General features: G+C 60.0%; 1 pseudogene; it reads right to left on the bottom strand.

Moving 5' to 3' along the window:
• Positions 1-365: 365 nt before the first annotated feature.
• Positions 366-484, bottom strand: LOC148505698 (5S ribosomal RNA; annotated as a pseudogene).
• Positions 485-10773: the final 10289 nt, after the last annotated feature.

Raw genomic sequence — 10773 nt, 5'->3', positions numbered from 1 at the left:
ATCTTTGTAGTTCCTAGATGCTATGACCAGTGCCATTCATTAAAGAACTGGGAGGAATTAGCATTCTTATTCTGGGATGCTAAACGTCTTTATTGACCATTAACACGTATCCTGAAAAAGAGGAGAAAATTAAGGCAGACAAAAATATGATGAGCTATTTAATCAGAGACTCCATTCCCTGATTGTCAATGCAGAAAGTGAACTATACAAAAAGACAATAGTCTATGGATACCAACTAAATAATAGGTTTATAGTCATAAAAATTACATGTTAGATGGAAAGGTGACTGATGCAGGTGCAAAATTGTAAAACAAGACTCGGAGCCATATCATATTCTATATGCCATTTTATTCCCATTCACAATTTTACTACAACACCTGGTCTTCCTAGGAGGTCCCCCATCCAAGTACTGACCAGGCCCAATCATGCTTCGCTTCCAAGATCAGACGAGATTGGGCATTGACATGTTGGTATGGTTGTAGGTATGTGTTCACTTATGCATAGATTTATGGACTTTGCTCCACGAGGACCTGTAATCAATCGCATTTCAGCTTCATCACCCTCCATATCATAAATAAGAACATGTTTTAATAATAATACTGTAGTCCAAACTTTTGCTTCCTTTTTTTTATCTATAAAGTTGTCTTTAATCGCCTTGGTACATGATAACGTATATTATACCGCTATCATTGTGTCTTAAGTCATATAAAAGGAGCTATTTCATAGTTATCGTTAAACCCCATGGGAAATAAAGTGTTTAATTCGAAGATCCAGAACATTTCACGTTGAGCAAGTTTCTTGCCCAGATCTCCCCCTCTCTCTCCCATGGTTACATGTTCTATTGCTTTAAAGGACAATTCTTCTGGGTTGGATCCACGGTGGTCTTGCTGGTGCTGGCCATTTCCGCGATGGTCTTGGGGGGCGCTGGTCTTTCCCACAGTGGTCTTGCGGGCACTATCCACTCCCACGGTGGTCTTGCGGGTGCTGGCCACTCCCACGGTGGTCTTGCGGGTTCTAGCCACTCTCACTGTGGTCTTGCAGGTGCTGACCACTCCCACGGTGGTTTTGGGGGTGCTGGCCATTCCCACGGTGGTCTTGCGGGTGCTGTCCACTACCACGGTGGTTTTTTCGGGTGCTGTCCACTCCCACTGTGTTTTTTTCGGGTGCTGTCCACTCCCACGGTGGTTTTGGGGGTCCTGGCCACTCCCACGGTGGTTTTGGGGGTGCCGGCCACTCCCACGGTGGTTTTCGGGGTGCTGGCCACTCCCACGGTGGTCTTGCGGGTTCTAGCCACTCTCACTGTGGTCTTGCAGGTGCTGACCACTCCCACGGTGGTTTTGGGGGCGCTGGCCATTGCCACGGTGGTCTTGCGGGTGCTGTCCACTCCCTCGGTGGTCTTGCGGGTGCTGTCCACTTCCACGGTGGTCTTGCGGCTGCTGTCCACTCCCACGGTGGTTTTTTCGGGTGCTGTCCACTCCCACGGTGGTTTTGGGGGCGCTGGCCACACCCACGGTTGTTTTGGGGGTGCTGGCCACTCCCACTGTGGTGTTGCGGGTGCTATCCACTCCCACAGTGGTGTTGCGGGTGCTATCCACTCCCACGGTGGTGTTGCGGGTGCTATCCACTCCCACGGTGGTCTTGCGGGTGCTGTCCACTCCCACGGTGGTCTTGCGGGTGCTGTCCACTCCCACGGTGGTTTTGCGGGTGCTGTCCACTCCCACGGTGGTTTTGGGGGTGCTGGCCACTCCGACGGTGGTCTTGCGGGTGCTGGCCACACCCACGGTGATCTTGCACAAGACCACCACCCAGAAACGTAGAGAAGATGGAGAAAATATTCCAGTGTTCCTAGGGGCCCTCGTCTCTTCAATTACCACAGCTACACCAATGGATTTGGGAGCGCTGTCCTCTCCCATGATGGTGTCGGGTTCACTGGCCTCTTCCATGGTTGTATCTGTGTCACTGGCCTCTTCCATGCTGACCTCTGGGGTGCTGGGCTCTCCTGCTTTGACCTTGGGGGCCCTGGGCTCTCCTTCGGTGACCGTGGGGGCCCTAGGCTCTCCCACGGTGGTTGGGGGTGCTGGCCTTTCCCATGGTGGTCTTGTGGGGTGCTGGTCTGTCCCACGGTGGTGTTGGTGCTTGCCATTCCCACGGTGGTCTTGGGGGTGCTGGCCATTTCCGCGATGGTCTTGGGGGGCGCTGGTCTTTCCCACAGTGGTCTTGGGGGGCTGACCATTCCCACGGTGGTCTTGCGGGTGCTGTCCACTCCCACGGTGGTCTTGTGGGTGCTGTCCACTCCCACGGTGGTCTTGCAGGTGCTGTCCACTCCCACTGTGGTCTTGCAGGTGCTGTCCACTCCCACGGTAGTCTTGCGGGTGCTGTCCACTCCCACGGTGGTTTAGGGGGTGCTGTCCACTACCACGGTGGTTTTAAGGCGCTGTCCATTCCCTTGGTGGTCTTGCGGGTGCTGTCCACTCCCACGGTGGTTTTGGGGGTGCTGTCCACTCCCACGGTGGTCTTGGGGGTGCTGGCCACACCCATGGTGGTCTTGGGGGTGCTGGCCTGTCCCACGGTGGTGTTGGTGCTTGCCATTCCCATGGTGGTCTTGGGGGTGCTGGCCATTTCCGCGATGGTCTTGGGGGGCGCTGGTCTTTCCCACAGTGGTCTTGGGGGGCTGACCATTCCCACGCTGGTCTTACGGGTGCTGTCCACTCCCACGGTGGTCTTGCGGGTGCTGTCCTCTCCCATGGTGGTCTTGGGGGTGCTGGCCTGTCCCATGGTGGTCTTGGTGCTTGCCATTCCTACGGTGGTCTTGGGGGTGCTGGCCATTTCTGCGATGGTCTTGGGGGGCGCTGGTCTTTCCCACAGTGGTCTTGGGGGCTGACCATTCCCACGCTGGTCTTGCGGGTGCTGTCCACTCCCACGGTGGTCTTGCGGGTGCTGTCCACTCCCACGGTGGTCTTGCGGGTGCTGTCCACTCCCACGGTAGTCTTGCGGGTTCTGTCCACTCCCACGGTGTTTTTGGGGGTGCTGTCCACTCCCACGGTGGTTTTAAGGCGCTGTCCATTCCCTCGGTGGTCTTGCGAATGCTGTCCACTCCCACGGTGGTCTTGCGGGTGCTGTCCACTTCCACGGTGGTCTTGCGAGTGCTGACCACTCCCACGGTGGTCTTGCGAGTGCTGACCACTCCCACGGTGGTTTTGGGGGCGCTGTCCACTCCCACGGTGGTCTTGCGGGTGCTGTCCACTCCCACGGTGGTCTTGCGGGTGCTGTCCACTCCCACGGTGGTCTTGCGGGTGCTGTCCACTCCCACGGTGGTCTTGCGAGTGCTGACCACTCCCACGGTGGTTTTGGGGGTGCTCTCCACTCCCACGGTAGTCTTGCGGGTGCTGTCCACTCCCACGGAGTTTTTGGGGGTGCTGGCCACTCCCACTGTGGTTTTCGGGGTGGTGGCCACTCCCACGGTGGTCTTGGGGGTGCTGGCCACTCCCACGGTGGTGTTGCGGGTGCTGGCCACTCCCACGGTGGTCTTGGGGGTGCTGGCCACTCCCACTGTGGTCTTGCTGGTGCTGTCCACTCCCACGGTGGTCTTGCGGGTGCTGTCCACTCCCACGGTGGTTTTTGGGGCACTGGCCACTCCCACGGTGGTCATGCAGGCGCTGGCCACTCCCACGGTGGTCTTGCGGGTGCTGTCCACTCCCACGGTGGTCTTGCGGGTGCTGTCCACTCCCACGGTGGTCTTGCGGGTGCTGTCCACTCCCACGGTGGTCTTGCGGGTGCTGTCCACTCCCACGGTGGTCTTTGCGGGTGCTGTCCATTCCCACGGTGGTCTTGCGGGTGCTGGTCACTCCCACGGTGGTTTTGGGGGTGATGGCCACTCCCACGGTGGTTTTGGGGGTGATGTCCACTCCCACGGTGGTCTTGCGGGTGATGTCCACTCCCACGGTGGTCTTGCGGGTGCTGTACACTCCCACGGTGGTTTTGGGGGTGCTGGCCACTCCCATGGTGGTTTTGGGGGTGATGTCCACTCCCACGGTGGTCTTGCGGGTGCTGTCCACTCCCACGGTGGTCTTGCGGGTGCTGTACACTCCCACGGTGGTTTTGGGGGTGCTGTACACTCCCACGGTGGTTTTGGGTGCGCTGGCCACTCCCACGGTGATGTTGCGGGTGCTGGCCACTCCCTCGGTGGTCTTGCGGGTGCTTTCCACTCCCACGGTGGTCTTGCGGGTGCTGGCCACTTCCACGGTGGTCTTGCGGGTGCTGTCCACTCCCACGGTGGTTTTGGGGGTGCTGTCTACTCCCACAGTGGTCTTGGGGGTGCTGGCCACTCCGACGGTGGTCTTGCGGGTGCTGGCCACACCCACGGTGATCTTGCACAAGACCACCACCCAGGAACGTAGAGAAGATGGAGAAAATATTCCAGTGTTCCTAGGGGCCCTCGTCTCTTCAATTACCACAGCTACACCAATGGATTTGGGAGCGCTGCCCTCTCCCATGATGGTGTCTGGTTCACTGGCCTCTTCCATGGTTGTATCTGTGTCACTGGCCTCTTCCATACTGACCTCTGGGGCGCTGGGCTCTCCCACGGTGGCGTTGGGGGTGCTGGGCTCTCCTGCAGTGACCTCGGGGGTGCTGGGTTCTCTCGCGGTGGCTTTGAGGGTGCTGGGCTCTCTCTCTGTGGCCTCGAGGGTGCTGGGCTCTCTCGCCGTGACCTCGGGGGCGCTGGGCTCTCCTGCTAGAGTTACTTAGTTATCCTAGTTACTATCCCACTCCCTCACCCCTAGTTACGGCCCCGCTTCCTCACCCCTAGTTACTGCCCCACTCCCTCACACCTAGTTACCGCCCCGTTTCCTCACCCCTAGTTACTTTCCCACTCCCTCACCCCTAGTTACCGCCCCGTTTCCTCACCCCTAGTTACTATCCCCCTCCCTCACACCTAGTTACCGCCCCGTTTCCTCACCCCTAGTTACAACCCCCCTCCCTCACACCTAGTTACCGCCCCGTTTCCTCACCCCTAGTTACTATCCCACTCCCTCACCTAGTTACTGCCCCGTTTCCTCACCACTAGTTGCGGCCCTGCCCAAACCCCCCTTATAGTAAGTTCTTCTTTGTGTCCTTGGTAAATTGAAATGTCTTCTTTATCCAAATGCCCTCTCAGTTCTCACAGCTGAGCAATTGGTTTTGCATGCCTCTCCGGCTGTCGGCGGGGGCGCATGCCTCTCTGGTTGTCGGCGGGGGTGCATGCCTCTCTGGTTGTCGGTTGGGGCGCATGCCTCCAGACGGTTGTATTGGGGGCGCATGCCTCTCTGGGTGTTTATAGGGGCGCATGCCTCTCTGGATGTTTATAGGGGTGCATGCCTCTCCTGGTGTTGGGGGCGCATGCCTCTCCTGGTGTTGTTGTGGGCGCATGACTCCGGGTCGTTCATGGCTCCTGGACGTCAGGGCTCTGGTCATTTTTAAGTTGCTTATTTTTGCATCGATGGTATGCCACTATCCCGATACAAAGTAATGAGACCTGTATCAGAATTAGTGTGCACAAGACCACTGCCCTGAAATGTAGAGAAGATGTAGAAAATATTCCAGTGTTCCTAGGAGCCCTCGTCTCTCCAATTACCATAGCTACACCAATGGATTTGGGAGTGCAGCCCTCTCCCATGATGGTGTCGGGTTCACTGGCCTCTTCCCTGGTCGTATCGGTGTCACTGGCCTCTTCCATGCTGACCTCTGGGGCGCTGGGCTCTCCTGCGGTGACCTTGGGGGCCCTCGGCTCCTGCGGTGACCTTGGGGGCCCTAGGCTCTCCCACGGTGGTCTTTGGGGTACTTGCCTTTCCCATGGTGGTCTTGGGGGTGCTGGCCTGTCCCACGGTGGTCTTGGGGTTGCTGGCCATTCCCACGGTGGTCTTGGGGGTGCTGGCCATTCCCACGGTGGTCTAGGGGGTGCTGGCCATTTCCGCCAAGGTCTTGGGGGTGCTGGCCACTCCCACGTTGGTCTTGCGGGTGCTGACCACTCCCACGGTGGTCTTGCGGGTGCTGTCCACTCCCACGGTGGTTTTGGGGGCGCTGTCCACTCCCACGGTGGTCTTGCGGGTGCTGTCCATTTCCGCCAAGGTCTTGCGGGTGCTGTCCACTTCCACGGTGGTCTTGCGAGTGCTGACCACTCCCACGGTGGTCTTGCGAGTGCTGTCCACTCCCACGGTGGTCTTGCGGGTGCTGTCCACTCCCACGGTGGTTTTTGGGGTGCTGGCCACTCCCACGGTGGTCTTGCAGGCGCTGGCCACTCCCATGGTGGTCTTGCGGGTGCTGTCCACTCCCACGGTGGTCTTGCGGGTGCTGTCCACTCCCACGGTGGTCTTTGCCGGTGCTGTCCACTCCCACGGTGGTCTGCGGTTTCTGTCCACTCCCACGGTGGTCTTGTGGGTGCTGTCCACTCCCACGGTGGTTTTGGGGGTGCTGTCTTCTCCCACGGTGGTCTTGGGGGTGCTGGCCACTCCGACGGTGGTCTTGCGGGTGCTGGCCACACCCACGGTAATCTTGCACAAGACCACCACCCAGAAACGTAGAGAAGATGGAGAAAATATTCCAGTGTTCCTAGGGGCCCTCGTCTCTTCAATTACCACAGCTACACCAATGGATTTGGGAGCGCTGCCCTCTAACATGATGGTGTCGGGTTCACTGGCCTCTTCCATGGTTGTATCTGTGTCACTGGCCTCTTACATGCTGACCTCTGGGGCGCTGGGCTCTCCTGCGGTGACCTTGGGGGCCCACGGCTCCATCGGTGACCTTGGGGGCCCTAGGCTCTCCCACGGTGGTCTTTGGGGTGTTTGCCTCCCACGGTGGTCTTGCGGGTGCTGTCCACTCCCCCGGTGGTTTTTGGGGTGCTGTCCACTCCCACGGTGGTCTTGCGGGTGCTGCCCACTCCCACGGTGGTCTTGCGGGTGCTGTCCACTCCCACAGTGGTCTTGCGGGCACTATCCACTCCCACGGTGGTCTTGCGGGTGCTGGCCACTCCCACAGTGGTCTTGCGGGTTCTGGCCACTCTCACTGTGGTCTTGCAGGTGCTGACCACTCCCACGGTGGTTTTGGGGGCGCTGGCCATTCCCACGGTGGTCTTGCGGGTGCTGTCCACTACCACGGTGGTTTTTTCGGGTGCTGTCCACTCCCACTGTGTTTTTTTCGGGTGCTGTCCACGCCCACGGTGGTTTTGGGGGTCCTGGCCACTCCCACGGTGGTTTTGGGGGTGCCGGCCACTCCCACGGTGGTTTTCGGGGTGCTGGCCACTCCCACGGTGGTCTTGTGGGTTCTAGCCACTCTCACTGTGGTCTTGCAGGTGCTGACCACTCTCACTGTGGTCTTGCAGGTGCTGACCACTCCCACGGTGGTTTTGGGGGCGCTGGCCATTGCCACGGTGGTCTTGCGGGTGCTGTCCACTCCCTCGGTGGTCTTGCGGGTGCTGTCCACTTCCACGGTGGTCTTGCGGCTGCTGTCCACTCCCACGGTGGTTTTTTCGGGTGCTGTCCACTCCCACGGTGGTTTTGGGGGCGCTGGCCACACCCACGGTTGTTTTGGGGGCGCTGGCCACTCCCACGGTTGTGTTGCGGGTGCTATCCACTCCCACTGTGGTGTTGCGGGTGCTATCCACTCCCACGGTGGTGTTGCGGGTGCTGTCCACTCCTACGATGGTCTTGCGGGTGCTATCCACTGCCACGGTGGTCTTGCGGGTGCTATCCACTCCCACGGTGGTCTTGCTGGTGCTGTCCACTCCCACGGTGGTCTTGCGGGTGCTGTCCACTCCCACGGTGGTTTTGGGGGTGCTGGCCACTCCGACGGTGGTCTTGCGGGTGCTGGCCACACCCACGGTGATCTTGCACAAGACCACCACCCAGAAACGTAGAGAAGATGGAGAAAATATTCCAGTGTTCCTAGGGGCCCTCGTCTCTTCAATTACCACAGCTACACCAATGGATTTGGGAGCGCTGCCCTCTCCCATGATGGTGTCGGGTTCACTAGCCTCTTCCATGGTTGTATCTGTGTCACTGGCCTCTTCCATGCTGACCTCTGGGGCGCTGGGCTCTCCTGCGGTGACCTTGGGGGCCCTCGGCTCCTTCGGTGACCGTGGGGGCCCTAGGCTCTCCCACGGTGGTTGGGGGTGCTGGCCTTTCCCATGGTGGTCTTGGGGGTGCTGGCCTGTCCCACGGTGGTGTTGGTGCTTGCCATTCCCACGGTGGTCTTAGGGGTGCTGGCCATTTCCGCGATAGTCTTGGGGGGCGCTGGTCTTTCCCACGGTGGTCTTGGGGGGCTGACCATTCCAACGGTGGTCTTGCGGGTGCTGTCCACTCCCACGGTGGTCTTGCGGGTGCTGTCCACTCCCACGGTGGTCTTGCGGGTGCTGTCCACTCCCACGGTGGTCTTGCGGGTGCTGTCCACTCCCACGGTGGTCGTGCGGGTGCTGTCCACTCCCACGGTAGTCTTGCTGGTGCTGTCCACTCCCACGTTGGTTTAAGGGGTGCTGTCCACTCCCACGGTGGTTTTAAGGCGCTGTCCATTCCCTCTGTGGTCTTGCGGGTGCTGTCCACTCCCACGGTGGTTTTGGGGGTGCTGTCCTCTCCCACGGTGGTCTTGGGGGTGCTGGCCACACCCACGGTGGTCTTGGGGGTGCTGGCCTGTCCCACGGTGGTCTTGGTTCTGGCCATTCACACGGTGGTCTTGCGGGTGCTGGTCTTTCCCACAGTGGTCTTGGGGGGCTGACCATTCCCACGGTGGTCTTGCGGGTGCTGTCCACTCCCACGGTGGTCTTGTGGGTGCTGTCCACTCCCATGGTGGTCTTGGGGTTGCTGGCCTGTCTCACGGTGGTCTTGGTGCTTGCCATTCCTACGGTGGTCTTGGGGGTGCTGGCCATTTCCGCGATGGTCTTGGGGGGCGCTGGTCTTTCCCACAGTGGTCTGGGGGGCTGACCATTCCCACGCTGTTCTTGCGGGTGCTGTCCACTCCCACGGTGGTCTTGCGGGTGCTGTCCACTCCCACAGTGGTCTTGCGGGTGCTGTCCACTCACACGGTGGTCTTGCGGGTGCTGTACACTCCCACCGTAGTCTTGCGGGTGCTGTCCACTCCCACGGTGGTTTTGGGGGTGCTGTCCACTCCCACGGTGGTTTTAAGGCGCTGTCCACTCCCACGGTGGTCTTGCGGGTGCTGTCCACTCTCACGGTGGTCTTGCGGGTGCTGTCCACTCCCACGGTGGTCTTGCGAGTGCTGACCACTCCCACGGTGGTCTTGCGGGTGCTGTCCACTCCCACGGTGGTCTTGCGGGTGCTGTCCACTCCCACGGTGGTCTTGCGGGTGCCATCCACTCCCACGGTGGTCTTGTGGGTGCCGTCCACTTCCACGGTGGTCTTGGGGGTGCCGGCCACTCCCACGGTGGTCTTGCGGGTTCTGGCCACTCTCACTGTGGTCTTGCAGGTGCTGACCTCTCCCACGGTGGTTTTGGGGGCACTGGCCATTGCCACGGTGGTCTTGCGGGTGCTGTCCATTCCCACGGTGGTCTTGCGGGTACTGTCCACTTCCACGGTGGTCTTGCGGCTGCTGTCCTCTCCCACGGTGGTTTTTTCGGGTGCTGTCCACTCCCACGGTGGTTTTGGGGGTGCTGGCCACACCCACGGTGGTTTTGGGGGTGCTGGCCACTCCCACAGTGGTGTTGCGTGTGCTGTCCACTCCCACGGTGGTGTTGCGGATGCTGTCCATTCCCACGGTGGTGTTGCGGGTGCTGTCCACTCCCACGATGGTCTTGCGGGTGCTGTCCACTCCCACGGTGGTCTTGCGGGTGCTGTCCACTCCCACGGTGGTCTTGCGGGTGCTGTCCACTCCCACGGTGGTTTTGGGGGTGCTGTCCTCCCACGGTGGTCTTGGGGGTGCTGGCCACACCCACGGTGGTCTTGCACAAGACCACCACCCAGAAACTTAGAGAAGATGGAGAAAATATTCCAGTGTTAATAGGCGCCCTCGTCTCTTCAATTACCACAGCTACACCTATAGATTTGGGAGCGCTGCCCTCTCCCATGATGGTGTCGGGTTCACTGGCCTATTCCATGGTTGTATCTGTGTCACTGGCCTCTTCCATGCTGACCTCTGGGGTGCTGGGCTCTCCTGATTTGAACTTGGGGGCCCTGGGCTCTCCTTCGGTGACCTTGGGGTCCCTAGGCTCTCCCACGGTGGTCTTGGGGGTGCTGGCCTTTCCCATGGTGGTCTTGTGGGGTGCTGGGCTCTCCTGCGGTGACCTTGGGGGCCCTCGGCTCCTTCGGTGACCGTGGGGGCCCTAGGCTCTCCCACGGTGGTTGGGGGTGCTGGCCTTTCCCATGGTGGTCTTGGGGGTGCTGGCCTGTCCCACGGTGGTGTTGGTGCTTGCCATTTCCGCGATGGTCTTGGGGGGCTGACCATTCCAACGGTGGTCTTGCGGGTGCTGTCCACTCCCACGGTGGTCTTGCGGGTGCTGTCCACTCCCACGGTGGTCTTGCGGGTGCTGTCCACTCCCACGGTGGTCGTGCGGGTGCTGTCCACTCCCACGGTGGTTTTGGGGGTGCTGTCTACTCCCACGGTGGTTTTGGGGGTGCTGTCTACTCCCACGGTGGTTTTAAGGCGCTGTCCATTCCCTCGGTGGTCTTGCGGGTGCTGTCTACTCCCACAGTAGTTTTGGGGGTGCTGTCCATTCCCACGGTGGTCTTGGGGGTGCTGGCCACACCCATGGTGGTCTTGGGGGTGCTGGCCTGTCCCACGGTGGTCTTGGTG

The sequence above is a fragment of the Taudactylus pleione genome, unplaced genomic scaffold (assembly GCF_031769625.1).
Source record: "Taudactylus pleione unplaced genomic scaffold, aTauple2 ptg000442l, whole genome shotgun sequence".
Classification (NCBI taxonomy): domain Eukaryota; kingdom Metazoa; phylum Chordata; class Amphibia; order Anura; family Myobatrachidae; genus Taudactylus; species Taudactylus pleione.
The sequence above is the reverse complement of the archived record's forward strand: the minus strand, read 5'-3'. Positions and strand labels throughout refer to the sequence as shown.